Genomic DNA, 14,865 nt, shown 5'->3' with positions numbered 1-14,865 from the left:
AGGAGGTCTCCGACTCTCGTGACTTCTGCCAGGATCAAGCTCTGGCGCACCGAGCGGGACTCCGCCACCTGCACACGGAGCTGGGGGTTGTGTAGCAGGGGCTCCGCGAGGAGATCTGCCCCCTCGGTGGCCGCCACGGACCTGGTCGTTAAAAACCGTTTCCAAGTCCGGAGGAGGTCCTGGTAGAAGACCGGCAGCCCGGAGAGGTCTCGCAGAAGACCTCCCGGACAGAGATAAAAGAGCTGCCGGTCATATCGGAGCCCTCGGATGCGGCGCAGGATGGCGTGCGCCAGTATGCTCCATGCCAAACTGCCTGCACCATAAAGGAGCCTCTGTAGAGCCTGAAGGCGGAAGACGCAGACCTGAGTGTGCAGACACTTCAGGCCCTGTCCTCCTTCCTTCAGGGGTAGATGAAGAACCCCTACAGGGGCCCAGTGCATTCCTGACCAAAAGAACCCCAGAATCAATGTCCGGAGGTTGGTCAGGAAACTCGGGGTCGGGACCAGGGTGATGAGCCAGTACCAGAGCTTGGACAGGACTAGTTGATTAAGCACCAGGGCTCTCCCACAAAGGGAGAGACATCAGAGTAGTCCCGTCCATTTCCGGAGCCGCTCTATCGCCCCGCCCTCTAAATTTTCCCAGTTCTCCAGTGGAGAGGGATGCGTGGCAGAAAGGTAAACGCCGAGGTAGAGCAGTGGACCCGCACTCCACCGGATGGTCTGAAGCGTGGGTGGGAGGGAGCTTGCCTGCCACCAGTCTCCTACCGCCAAGCCAGAGCTCCTGACCCAGTTGACCCAGGCAGAGGAGGCTGCCGAATAGATGGCCTGGCAAGCCTCCACCCGCGCCACGTCGCCTGAGTCCTGGACCACGAGGAGCACGTCATCGGCGTACGCCAACAGGACCAGCCGCAGCTCCGGCTCCCACAGCACCAACCCTGTCAACCTCCTGCAGAGGAGGCACAGGAAGGGCTCGATCACCAGAGCGTACAGCTGGCCCGAGAGGGGGCACCCCTGCCGTACTCCTCGCCCAAAGCTGACCGGTTCAGTCAGGGTCCAAGTGAGCTTAACCAGACACTCTGCGGAGGCATACAGCACCCGGAGAAAACCCACAAACTGGGGTCCAAAGCCAAACGCTCGCAGAGTGTTCAGGAGGTACCCGTGGTCCACTCTATCAAACGCCTTCTCCTGATCTAGGGACAGGAGGGCGAACGACAGACCGTCTCTACGCCCAAGTCCCAAAAGCTCCCGAACCAGAAATAGGTTATCAAAGATACTGCGGTCTGGGACAGTGTTGATCTGGTCTGGGTGGATCACATCCATCAGCACAGACCCTAGCCGCAGCGAGATTGCTTTCGCTATGATTTTGTAGTCTGTGCTGAGGAGCGAGACGGGACGCCAATTTTGTAAATTGCGGAGGTCCCCCTACTTCGGCAATAAGGTGAGCACAGCTCGCCTGCATGAAAGAGGGAGGACCCCACTCTGCAGAGACTCGGCCCAGACGGTGACTAGGTCTGGGCTGAGGATGTCCCAAAACACGCGGTAGAACTCCACAGTCCGTCCATGCCTGGAGACTTATTAGTGGGCATACGACGGAGGGCTTCTGAGAACTTGGCCAGAGTGAGAGGCAACTCTAGCTGGTCTCGGTCGCTCACGCTGACCATAGGGAGCTCCTCCCAGAGCACTCTGCAAGCGCCAGGGTCGGTTGGATCCAGGAAGAAAAGACTTGCGTAGAAGGCTCGGGCCCTCCGGCACATCTCCGCCAGTTCTGTGAAGGGGGAGCCATCTTCTGCTAGGAGGCAGGTGATGTGTTTCTTGGCCCCCCTCGTTTTCTCCAGGGCATAGAAGAAGCAGGAGCCCTGCTCCATCTCCCGAAGGAGGCGGATGCGGGATCGAACAAAGGCGCCCCGGGCCCAATGGTCCTCGAGGGCCCGGAGCTCCTCCGGCTTCTCCCAGCACGCTCCGCAGAGGAGCGGGTCCTCGGGGCTGGCGGCCAGACGCCTCTCCAGCTCTAAGACCTCCCGTTCCAACTGCTCTATCACCGCATTTCTCCGTCGGCTGGTGCCCCGGGTGTAGTCACGGCAGAAAAGCCGGGCGCGCACCTTCCCCAGGTCCCACCATCGCCATGCCGAAGGAAAGGCACGCCGCTGCCCTCACCAGGCCAGCCAGAATTTCTGGAAGGACGTCACAAAGAAATCCTCCAACAGGCTGTTGTTAAAATGCCAATAGGTCGGCCCCGGCCTCTCCGCACAGAGGGAGGCTGTCACAGTGGCTAGATGATGGTCAGAAAATGGGGCCAACCGAATGCTGGAGGAGTGGGCTCGTGAGAGATGGAAGCGTGATAAATAAATGCGGTCCAACCGGGAGTGGCTCAACCGATGGGCCTCCACCCGGACAAAGGTGAATGTGGAAGTGTCATCTGGGTGGTGGTCGCGCCAGATATCCACTAGGGAGTGATGTTCGACTATTTCCCAGAGGGTGTCCGCAGCGGCTGGGCTCTGCTCGGTCCCCGAGCGGTCCTGCTCCTTGAGGGTGGTATTAAAAACCCCTCCCAGGACCAGGCACTTGTGAGAATCTAAGGTGCCGAGGAAGGCGGATGCCCGCTGGTAGAATTGCAGCCGCTCCGGACCCGATGTCGGGGCATAGACGTTAACGAGGTTAACCACGAGCCCCTCCATATGGACCCAGAGATGCAGCAGGCAACCCGGCACGGCCTCGGCGACCCCTAGCACCTCGGGCCGTAGGTCAGGGGAGAACAGGGTCGCCACTCCAGCCTGTTGAACCGTGGCATGGCTAAAGTAGACCCTGTCCCCCCACTCCAGCCGCCAACTGTCTTCGGCGGTCGGATCCGTATGGGTCTCCTGCAGGAAAACCACAGAGTACCCTCCCTCCAGAAGGAGAGCACCTGGGACCTGTGGAGAGCCATCCTACAACCCCGGGTGTTCCACGTTGCGATGGTGAGAGGTGTCATGGAGGGCCGGGGGGGATCCTCACTGGCAGGGACGCTCGCATCTCCCAGCGGGCCGCGCAACAGTCCATGACCCATCCCGTAGGTGAGTAATTGTTCACGGAAGACATGGACCCGCCAGTAGGCCGTGGCATCCTGCTTCCCCATCCCTTTACCTTCCCCCATGAGGGCCGTGGTGGCCCGGAGGATTTGAGAAAAGTCCCCCCATCGCTGGAGAGCAAGTTGTACCTTGTTACGGGAGCCACAGACATCCTCTAAAAACTTCCGCAGCTCTCCTCGCAGCTCATGGGGGGGTGGGATTATGGTTTCCCGGTTGTTCCCCGGCAGGGCCCTTGGTGCAGCCCCGTGGTCCACTAAAACGGACAAGCAGGGTGTGGACCCCCGACAGGGTGCCTGATGGGCTGGAGCTTCTAGGCCAGCCTCAAGCTCTGGGGCGATATGGGGTGGTGGAGGGAAAATAGCAGCTCCTAATGAGTCGGGGCAGGAGAACACAAAGGCTGCTCCTTGGGGGTCATCAGTTGGGAAAGGGAAGGAAACAGCCCCGGGTGGGCAATGACATTGCAGGAGGTAAATTGGATGGGGCAGGGGCAGGGGCAGAGGTGAGGTTCTGGGTTTTGGGAGGCAAGCAGCTGGATGGTGGCACCTCCCGATCAGGCTCAAGGGTTAAGGGAGTGGGGAGGGAGCTCTCAGTGACACTGGGCGCGCGCTCTGTGGTGGATTTAGCGGCCACAGCATCAGGAGGTGGATTATCTTCTGTAGGGCCCCTGCCCAGGAAGAAAATCGATTACTCCGCACCAACGGGGGGTTCCCCTGGCGACTCGTGTCCCGGCCGCATGGTGCCAGCTGTCACCTGAGCAGGCTCGGTGGTCGTCAGCAGAATGCCATCAGCGGCCGGGTCGGTGGAGGAGTCAGGGCTCCTCAGAGGTGGGAGCAGAAGCAACAGTTAAGGGGAGGGAGCATGGGGAAAAGAGGGGTGGAGTGAGGTCACCCAGATCGAGATTTGCTGGCAAAAGGTCGTCCTCCCCCTGGGCGACCAGGGTCAGATATAAGGCCTCGATCTCCTCGAACATGGAGGAGAGGACACTTTCCACAGCCCCAGGGTTCTCCCCACTGGCACCCGCCACAACGGTTGCCTCCGGGTTCATGGGGGCTTTGGGTAGCGTCAGGACAGAAGGGGCTTCCTCGAGGGTCTCGGAGGGGAGGGTCTCCCGTGGAGGGGAGAAATTACCTTCCGGTGCTGCCATGTCTTTCCCAGCTGACACCGGTGGGTGGGACACACTCGTGGGCAAAGTGGAAGGCTCGGCATCGGTGCCCTCCTTCCTGGTCTTCCGGGGGGCCTCCGCCTCAGGTAGATGAAGCAGAGCTCGAGCCTTCTGCTTGCCTCGCTTCCCCTGGACTAGGGCCCAGCCCTCCATGGCATCATCTGGGGGTTGGTTAGCAGGGGTCGTGTCAGGGGGTAAAGGCGATGGCTCAGGGGCTTGGGGGGGGGAACGGTGGGGTAGCATAAGGGAGGGAGGAATCTCCCTGGGGCAGGTTCTCTCCCATGCCTGGTGGTATCTCTGCCACACCCTCCTCCATAGGCCCCGCCAGATTGTCAGCAGCAAGGGCGGGGCTCTCCCGCTCATCTGGGCATTGTAGGGGAGGTGCCCTTTGGGCCTGAGCAGGAGTAGCGGTGGTCCGAAGAGGAGGGGGGGCGGGTTTGGGTACCGGGCAGCCAGGGGCATCGGCAATGACGGGGCCGATGTCCTGCCAGGTCTCGGGGATCCCAGCTGCCCCTCCTTGCCGGGCTAGGGGGCAGTCCCTCCGGACATGCCCCGACGCCTGGCAGACGTAGCACCGGGCTTCTCCCGTGGAGAAGTACACCCGGTAATGGGCCCCCTGGTGGGGACTAGGAAGGACGCTTCGAGCGCCACTCCGTTATGTGCCGCCGACGGCAGTAAAAGTTGCACTTGCCGGCGGAAGGAAAAGATGTGATGGAGGATGGGGTCCTTGAAGCCCAACGGGAGAGGGCTGATAACAGAAACAGGTTTCCCCAGGGTGGAAAGGGCAGGTAGCAGGACAGCATTGGGGAGAAAAGGAAGAAGAGAGGTCAGGACCAGGAGGACGCCCAGGTCCTCCAGCGGCTCTAGTGGGACAAATACCCCCCTCCACCGCCAGGCCCCTCTCCACCGCTTCCTGGGCGGCAACCTCCGATGCTAAGAAGAAGACGACCTTCCCGTACATTTTGGAGGCCGCCACAATGGCCGAGGGCCCCACCACCCTCGCCAATGCCCACACGTAGGTCTCCACGTGGGGCGAGGCGGGCACCAGGAGGCATCGGACACCGTGCTTCCTTGTCATGGCGGGAAAGGGGCCCTGGCCGCTATTGATGGTGGCAGAGGCGATGGGCGGGAGAGATGATGAGGCGGCAGGCAGGGGGGCTGCCGCCGCCTGGGCGTACGTCCTGGGAGCTAAGGAAGGGACACCTGCAGAGCTGGTGGAGGGGGCAGCAGGGAAGGACGCCATGGTCGGTGGCGGGACCGCAGCAGTGGGGGTGGCCCCTGCCATGGAGGGCCCGGTGGTTTTAGCGGGGCCCTTCCCCTTCTTCTTGCCCTGGCCTTTCCTGCCGGCTGTGGGGCTTCCCTAGAGTCTGGGGAGGCGATGGGCATGGCAGCGGCGGAGGTCACCCCGGTGCCCTCCATTGCTGATGCCCCAGCGGGGCGGTGGCAGGTGGTTAACAGGAGTTGGGGTCAGGTAGAAAGGAACAAGCTGTGGGGTGGACAATTCGGGGGTGGGGGGCACATGAACCACCGTACGCTTGTCCAGAGAGTCCTGTTTGGTTGGCTGGTGCTTCTGGCCCACACGGTGGAATCAGGGCGAGCAGCTAAGTCCAGAGGCAGATGTTAAACAGCCAGCAATGACGATGGAGGGGGCAGTGATGAGGACAGTAGTGTTGGGGTTGGGAGGACACAGATGGATTGGGGGGCAGCTCCGTGCCACACCCCCTGTGTCCCTACACAATTAAGACACAGTCAAGGCTTCCCCCCACACAAGAGCACAGTTCGAAAGTTACTCAGTCTTAGGCCCCCTCCACGGCGATTTGTAGATTCCCCGGGCAGTGTTCCTCCGGTGGACGGCTTTTTCTCTGTCTGTTCCGGCTTTCTTTTTTACAGCAGCAGCATTCCAGAAATGCCGGAGCAAGTGATAAGAGTCCTCTCGACCGGAGACGGGTCCGCAGGCAAACAGCAAGCGGCTGGGTCTGGGTCCTTCCACTCCCCCCCTCTGGGGAAGCGGGCCGGCAGGCCCCCCCCCCAGGGGGCGTTGTTTCAGCTGGAGCGGCAGCAGCGTCTGAGGGCGGGTGGTGGGGGGCTAACAGCCGGCTGGCAGCCGACCAGCACTCTAGCAACAGCAGAGAAAGAGGAAAAAAACAACAAAAAGAAAAGAAAAGAAAGGGGGGAGAGCATCTGCCCTAGTCGGGGGGGAAGCCGAAAGCAGGGGCAAAAAGCAAGGAAAGCCCAGGCCAGAGGGCAGCAGCAGGAGAGCAGGCTAAGTAGGTCCCTTTTCCCTGGGTAAGGTAACAGGGAAGGGTCCAGAACAATCAGGAACCTTCTGGAGACAATTAAGACAGGCTGATTAGAACACCTGCAGCCAATCAAGAAGCTGCTAGAATCAATTAAGCAAGGCTAATCAGGGCACCTGGGTTTTAAAAAGGAACTCACTTCAGTTTGTGGTGTGCGTGTGAGGAGCTGAGAGTGAGAACGCGGACTGTTGGAGGACTGAGGTGTACAAGCATTATCAGACACCAGGAGGAAGGTCCTATGGTGAGGATAAAGAAGGTGTTGGGAGGAGGCCATGGGGAAGTAGCCCAGGGAGTTGCAGCTGTTGCACAGCTGTTCCAGGAGGCACTCTAGACAGCTGCATTCCACAGGGCCCTGGGCTGGAACCCAGAGTAGGCGGTGGTCCTGGGTTCCGCCCAAATCCTCCCAACTCCTGGTCAGACACAGGAGGACTGTGGGTTCAGAAAAACGGCCAAGCTGAGGGTTGCCGTGAAGCTCCAAGGAGAGCAAATCCACCAATAAGCGCAAGACCCACCAAGGTAGAGCAGGAACTTTGTCGCACAGGATTGGCTATAAGTATTGTCTGTGGTATAAGATCTAGGGTACCAATTGATCTGTGGTAAGTGCCTGGTCTCTTGGAACTGGAAGCAACCTAAAATTTGTGAGATTTTTTTTTTTGTGAAAGTGACCATTTATCACTAAGTCCAGATTGTTTGGGTGGCAAGATAGACCGGAGAGTCTTAGGGGACTGTCTGTGACTCCATGATAAGCCTATTAGCTTGATCAAGGAGTTCATATTTGTTACTGGCTTGGTGAAATCTAATTATAGAACATATCACCAGCTTGGGGTGTCTCTCCTGTTCGGACAGACTGAGGTAGGCACTTCCAGTCATACGCCACTCCAGACGGTGTGACAATCAGTTTGAGGGATTGTGAGGCCTATCTAGAAAATTAAATGGCAACATGCCAAACTTTTGCTCTGGGGTTGTTGGTTACTGTAAATATGCTGATTAGAGGCTGAAGGGGGATTTACAGGACATTCTTTTTCATTTCTGTATTATTTAAGAATTGTCAACCTTATAGACAGGAATAGGTGCCTTTTTTCACAGATGTGAATATAAATCAAAATAAATATATACAATCAAGCACATAGTTATTGATTGTTTCCAGGATCAAAATCAGAAATCACACTTCCGCCAAGGTATGAACCAGCTAAACAAAATAAGCTCAAAATACAAACAATACGCCAACTGTCCAAAAAATCCTGTGGTGGTGTGCTGATGTTTGGTGGGGCAGGGAAAGAAAAATACTTCCCTCCACTCTGTAGAGTGGCTGTTGAACTGCTCCACAAAGGTTACTGCAGCCCAATGGCCAGGACACTTGTGCAGCTCCTATGCAGGAAGGGTGTAGGAGCAGAGATAGGAGGTTCCTTGTAACACCAGATTTTCTGGCCTCTCCTTATCACTGAACAGGGGGCTCATGCAGGACAAGGTTCCATGCCACTCAGGGACTGCACATGGACTCTCCTTGGCTATGGAGAAGTGGACTGGATTTGCCCCTTAGTGATTCTAGGGTCAAATCAGTATCCCCACTAGATTTATTCTTCACTAGTACATTCCAAGTCAGTGAAATCTTCTGGCTCTATAGCTAAAACTAAGTTGGTGCTGTCTTCTGCTGAGCAAACTGGAATGGATACAAACATGGAAATCCCTCCTTCTTTATCTGAAAATAAACAGATCAAGGTTTAAAAGTATATACAAAAGATACAGTAAGCAGGAAGAAATGAACAGCAGGCACAATTAAAACACAGCTCCAGCTAGCACCCCAGCAGTGTTAATGAAAGGCAATGAAAAACCCTATTGTCCTACCACACTGAGTCTCAGACTTCAGTCGGGATACTCTGGTGGCTAGGGTGCACTTCCATGTGGTCGGCAGATCTGTCAATGTTCAAAAAGAGATGCTTCCTGCTAATAGTAACCCAGTCCAGGACTCTCAGAGAATTATCAGTGGCTTTACTGACTAATTAAAGTAAAACATAATTAGCACCTATGTTAAGGCTGTATGGTTGTTTCATGTCTTTCTGTGACAGAAGTTTCTCTGGCATAAATTCAGTTAAGAGTGAAACCTGCATACCACAATCTACCAACTTTTATTTCAAAGAGAGAGAGAAAGAAAGAAAGAGAAAATAAAGTCTCCATGGGAAAAAGAATACAGTGATTATATCTGAACGGAACAATAAAATAGTAGATACTTCAGAGTTGCTTCTGCAACAAGCTGGCATTTCCTCATATATTTAAAGGTTCAGTACCCAGAGAGTAAATGAGTGAATGAATTAATCTCCTGAGAGTAAAATAACTATATACACATCTATTCCTCATTGATTCAATAGCCATTTGAACAACTAGCTCTGTCAGACAAATTCTCTCTTGGGGGAAAAACATTGCTGTTTCTCTAAAAAGAGAAGTGTTTGTTGTCACAGCTCAAACCGCATCTTCAACCACAACTGGAGTTTTTTCTTGGTTACCACAAGCGGTTTTGGAGGAAATGGAGTAACATCCTCCACAAGGACGATGAGGGAAACATGGTCCCCCTTACACTCTCCCATTTTTTTTTTACTATACCATTGATGTCCTCTTTCAATGTGGCTACAATAATCATACATTCTCACTTCAGGTCTCCACCAATTATATTTCTGTGGCAGCAACTATGATGTTCTTGCTCTTCATATGTTGTGTCACTTAGATTCTATCTTCTCTGAGATCTGAAAATGTGAGATCTGAACAAAAAGACATTTATATTAAGATCTGCACTGGCCTTTGATTTTATTTGTTATTGTGGCCAAATCACTTATCTCTTGGTCTGCTGGAAAAATTAAAAAACATTACTCTGCCACATGTAGCAGTTACCTTGAATTCCTGTTTTAAAAAAATTACACTGCCATGTAGGGCTTTAACACATTTTGATAAAGTTCACTTTATCATTAGAGTAATGGGAAAAAATGAAGTGAAGGGAAATTTGTCTGAATAAAAAAGAAATCCTCAATGAGTTTCCAAAGGGATGTAATGGAAGTCACTTTGGGCATTTAAAACTAGACTTGAAAAAGCATTTAAAATATTCTATGAGTAGGTCCCTACCAAATTCACAGACTATTTTTGTAAATTTCACGGTCATAGCATTTTAAAAATCTTCAATTTCATGGTTTCAGATATTTAAATCTTAAATTTCACATTGTTGTAACGAACATGAATGTGTATTTTACAACAGCAAAATATAAACATGTAAAGCCCTTAAGAGTCCGTGTTTCTCAAACTGGGGGTCCTGACCCAAACGGGAGTTGCAAGGCTATTGTAGGCGGGTCACGGTATTGCCATCTTTACTTCTGTGCTGCCTTCAGAGCTGGGTGGCCGGAGAGCAGTGGCAGCTGGCCGGCTGCCCAGCTCTGAAAGCAGCACTGCCGCTAGCAGCAGCACAAAAGTAAGGGTGGCAATACTGTGACCTTTCCCCCCCTACAATAGCCTTATGAACCCCTTTTGGGTCGGGATCCCCAGTGTTAGAAATGCAGTGTAATTTTGTATATTTTTACTCTATAGTATAGGGTACTTTTATAGTATAGAGTAAAAGTATGCAAAAGACCAGATTTCATGGGGGAGACCAGATTTCGTGGTCTGTGATGTGTTTTTCATGGTGTGAATTTGGTAGGGCCCTATCTATGAGACAATGCAATGCAGGGAGACTGATTTTAATATTAAACAGGCTTCTCCACCTCTATTCTCTGTGTATGTTTTCTTTAATTTTATTTATAATTTCAGATTAATTCTGACATTTAATTCACAACCAATGACAAGTCATAAAAGATTTTGTGGAAATTAATAACCAGAATTCACAGAATCATAGAAATATAGGGCTGGAATGGATCCTGACAAGTCATCAAATCCAGCCCTCTGCACTGTGACGGGACCAAGTAAACCTAGACCATCCCTGACAGGTGTTTGTCCAAGTTTTTCTCAAAAACTTCCAATGATGAGGATACTTCTTGGAAGACTATTCCAGATCTTAACTACCCTTTTAGTTAGAACATGTTTTTTCTAATACCTAAATCTTCCTTGCTGCAAATTAAGCCCATTACTACTTGTCCTACTTAGTTCCAACTGGCTCCTGTAGAGCTACTTACCTTAGAACTTTTTTGTGTGCGTCTTTAAAAAAATTAAATTAAATTAGTCTGAGCAACCATTGCTTGGGGGGTGTCCGTTATAGAGACAGTCAAGGTGCAGTCTTTTTTGTGCGGTCTTTGGATCAAACCACCAGACCAGGCAATTGGATCAAGATCACCAGCAGCTGTAAAGAAATTAAAGACTACTAACATCTTGTCATTTACATTAAACATCGTGTTCCTGAGTTCCAACATCTTACCTTTGGGACTAGTCTGAGGGCTCTCACCGTCGGGTCCCACTACTTCAGCTTCCACATCACAGGTGATCCACGGGCTCATGGGAAGACAAATGCATCTTAACCTCATTCCTGTTGGTTAAGAAAACCTAGAGACAGCAAAGTATCTTGGGGTATTCTTTTGTTGTCTTTTGTTTAGTTGTTGCAAAGGTTTTGGTTAGTTCGGGCCTGAGTTTTATACTCACCTCTGTTAAACCACAACTCACTTGTTATTTGGTTATGGTTCATGATTTTTTTCTGTTCCTGTTGTTACTTCCCTTAAATAAATCTGTTGTTGTTGTTTTGGAAAAATCCTCTATCTCTTTTGTCCACTACACCACACAAGGGAGGTGGGAGGCGCACCAACTTCTATCTAACCCCAGGTGATAGATCCTGACGGGTGAAAACATCCTGCTGCTGAAACCAGAATTGTAGCTGGCGTATTTACTCTGAGTTTCAGGTTAACAACTGGATATAAGCAGTGTTCCCTCTAATTTTTCCCAGACATGTGAGGAATGAATTTTGTTAAGTGCACCAATATGGAGCTGATGTGTGACCTCCATATTGGTGCACATAAGAAAATTCATGTGGGTGGGGGTGGAGCCGAGGGGTTTGGAGTGTGGGAAGGGGCTCAGGGCTGGGGAAGAGGGTTGGGTTGGGGTGGGAGTTAAGCTCCGACTGGGGGTGCAGGCTCTGGGGTGGGGCCACGGATGAGGGGTTTGGGGTGCAGGCTGCCCTGGGGCTATGGCAGGGAGAGAGGACTCCCCCAAGCTCTCTCTCCTCACAGCAGCAGCTGGGCTGTGGGGAGAGGTGCCTCTCCCTGCCGTGGCAGCTCTGGGAGGAGGTGGGGGCGCAGGGCGGCAGGATAGGCACCCTACCCCCATCAGGTCTGGGCAGGGGCTGGGTTCGGGCTGGGGGCCAGGCTAGGTTGGGGCCAGAGGAGGGGTGCCTTTCTCCCGGCCACAACAGGTCAGGAGAAAGGCAGGTTCCCTGAGTGCCTGCACGGTGCTTAATAGGCTTACAGGGAACTTAGGATATAAGACTGATCCCTGATGAACCCCCACTAGATACACCCTCCCAGTTTGACAGTAAACCATTGATAACTATTCTTTGAGTACAGTCTTTCAACCAGTTGTGCACCCACCCTATAGTAATGTCATCCACACCATATTTCCCTAATTTGCCTACGAGAATGTCATGTGGGACTGTGTCAAATGCCTTACTAAATCAAGCTATACCTTACCACAATCAAGATATTAATAGATACGTTTTGTTTACAAAGGTAAGTCCTCTAACAAGAAATAAAAAATTACTAAAATTTCACATTTATAAAATAGGCCTACAAAAATAATTGAACTTGCTCATATTGAAGAATGTATGTCATGGTGTTATGTGATGGGCACTTTTATAAGTAGGTTCAAAAAACAAAGACATTTGCCTGACTCTAAGAACAGCCACCAGTTCCCACAAATAGTGACAGAGTTGTAGTCACTGTCACCAGTGACCCACTCAGCTTGAATCTTAAGAGGACAAGGGAGAAATCCGGAACAAAGCCCAGGAGAAACAGGAATAGAACTTTTCAGGAAAAAAAATCTAAGGTTCAGAAGCCCACCTGGGCAATATATAAAACAGCAATCCCCCTAAGAGCTTTTCTCAGGAGCCTTGCAACCTCTTAAAATAGTAGCTCATAATTCTGGTTCGTGACCTAGCAGGAGGAGATTTATTTGGGACTGGGGAACAGCAGCTCTTTGTTGTTGGTGCTGCAAATGCCATTACAAGAGACAAAAAAGTGATTCCCTGGCCAATTATTGATATTTTCTATCCCAGTACTATGACAATGCTGCAGGAACAGAAGAGCGTTTTGCATAAATAATGGCATTCACACGATAGTCACTTCTCTCCACCTATCTACTACAATTAAAACAGTAAGCAAGATCCTTTGGGTGAGAACTCTATAATAACAGAAGTGGAATATTGGAATTTGAAGGTTCTCTGACAGTTCGGAATGATTGCTGGACAGGGGAAGAAATAATGCCAGTAGCCCAGGACGCTCGGGTGTGGGAGTGGATGGAAGAAATACAGGAAGTGAGGAACAGTCAATAGAAAGCGGGGAAAATGTGACAACAATCAGGGTGAACAAGGGACAATACAAAAGATGAATCTGCCCAGGTTTTAATGGCCGGAGGTTTGTCAAATTTCCAGTACATGGTCTGACCAGCAGTAAAGCCAGGTTTATGAATTTATCTACAGTAGCTATTGGCTACAAAACAGTGCACTATTTGTAAGACAAAAACAGCTGCAGTAGCTTGTAAAGTATTTCCATGTCTTATCATTTGTGTATATTTTCAGTCAGTGTAATGCTACCAACGTTCTAATAAGGGGCTTCCACTAAAATGTTTCTCTCAGCATGTGTCCAGAGGGTACATAAGCTTACACAGAAGAGGGATGAGGAACTGCAGTATCTATATAATAAAATTCCAGGATCACCTGTCTGCATCACTCTGAAGCCTAGAATGTCTGTTGAGTCAGTGTGAAGTGAAGGAAATAAGCCATTAGTACTAGCTAAGAGGAAAGTTCCTTTGCCTCAAATGGCCTGTGTTTCAGAGTCTAATATCCCATTATCCTACTTCCTGCCCTCCACATGTGTGATTTATTATAGAGTTTTAATAGCCTCTCTACATTTAGGGTTGTACACATTTTCCAATAAAATCCTATTTTACCCACACTACAACTTTGGTTTGGGAAATTAGATTGGCTTGAAAATTTGCCAGATGTATGCTGGAAAGAGAATTTTCCTACAACGAAAGAAAAAAATTCTTAGAATTTTTAAGTTACAGGTCACTACAAAATTACCTTGCAATAAATTTTTGACTTCTATCTAATGTTCCTTTTCTCCCTTTCACTCAAAACCAATACCCCTTCAAATACTCCATAAAGTAAAACCTCCTTGAAAAGTCATACACCAATTATAGATAATGAAAATAGTTTACAACTAAGAAAATGTATCAATGAGGTTTTTTAGTGGATAGTTCTTGATACAATCACACTCTAGTTAATTTTAATGGGACTTAAGGATCAAATCTCTCTCCCTTGCTCCTTGGAGTTGTTGGGTTTTTGCTGTTGTTGTTGTTGTTGTGCATGCTATTGGCATCAGTGGGAGCAAAATCAGGCATCCTGGGTTTGATTTACAGAGAAGCTGAACATCCGCAGCAATTGTTGACTTCAGAGACAGTTGCCAAATCAGGCCCCAAACCTGTGTGTGAATGTTACCTGCAACTGTCACATTGCAGATTAGAACCAACATAAGGATATTTCTATAGCAGAAAGCTAATACAGAGCTTCATTAGAAGAAGTGGCAGAAGTCATCAGCAACCCAGGTTCCCACACCCCATACCCTCCCAGGCCATTTGCAACCCAGGCTTTCCCCATCCCCTGCCCCCCAGGCCATTTGCAATCAGGTTCCACCATTCCCTAACCCCTCCCCGCAGACCATTCACAATCCCGGTTCCTTCATCCCTTGGCCCCTCCCCCCAGCCATTCACAACCCAGGGCTTCCTCATCCCCAGGCCATTTGCAACCCAGGCTTTCCCCCAGGCCATTCACAACATATGGCTTCCTCATCCCCAAGTGATTCTCAGCCCAGGCTCCCACATCCCTTGCCCCCTCCCCCCAGGCCATTCGCCACACCATTCCCCTCTCCCATGCCTTCTGCAACCAAGCCCCCCATCCCTTGCTCCCCAGGCCATTCGCAAACCAGGCTCCCCCCATCCCTTGGCCCGCACAGGCCACTCACAACTCCGGGCTCCCCCCGCCCCGCCACTACCAACCCAGGCTACCCCACCCTCTGTGCACCCACCCAGGCATTAGCAACGCAGCAGGCTCCCCGCCCAACCCAGCCCATTGGCATCCCTGCAAGCGCCTTAGTCCCCAAAGCAAGAGC

At 51.2% G+C, this 14,865-nt stretch overlaps 1 long non-coding RNA gene across 2 annotated transcripts; it reads right to left on the bottom strand.

The window, feature by feature from the left end:
• Positions 1–6,955: 6,955 nt before the first annotated feature.
• On the bottom strand, positions 6,956–11,560 carry LOC114020268. Of its 2 annotated transcripts, XR_003565117.3 has the most exons (4): positions 10,911–11,560; positions 10,672–10,835; positions 8,369–9,276; positions 6,956–8,222 (listed from the first exon to the last, which is right to left on the bottom strand). It is a non-coding gene; the product is annotated as an uncharacterized LOC114020268 (long non-coding RNA). The 2 variants fall into 2 exon arrangements; XR_005223768.2 differs by having other exon boundaries at positions 6,956–9,276.
• Positions 11,561–14,865: the final 3,305 nt, after the last annotated feature.

The sequence above is a fragment of the Chelonia mydas genome, chromosome 1, assembly GCF_015237465.2.
Source record: "Chelonia mydas isolate rCheMyd1 chromosome 1, rCheMyd1.pri.v2, whole genome shotgun sequence".
In the NCBI taxonomy this organism is placed as follows: Eukaryota; Metazoa; Chordata; order Testudines; family Cheloniidae; genus Chelonia; species Chelonia mydas.
This window is presented reverse-complemented; position numbering and strand designations above follow the sequence as displayed.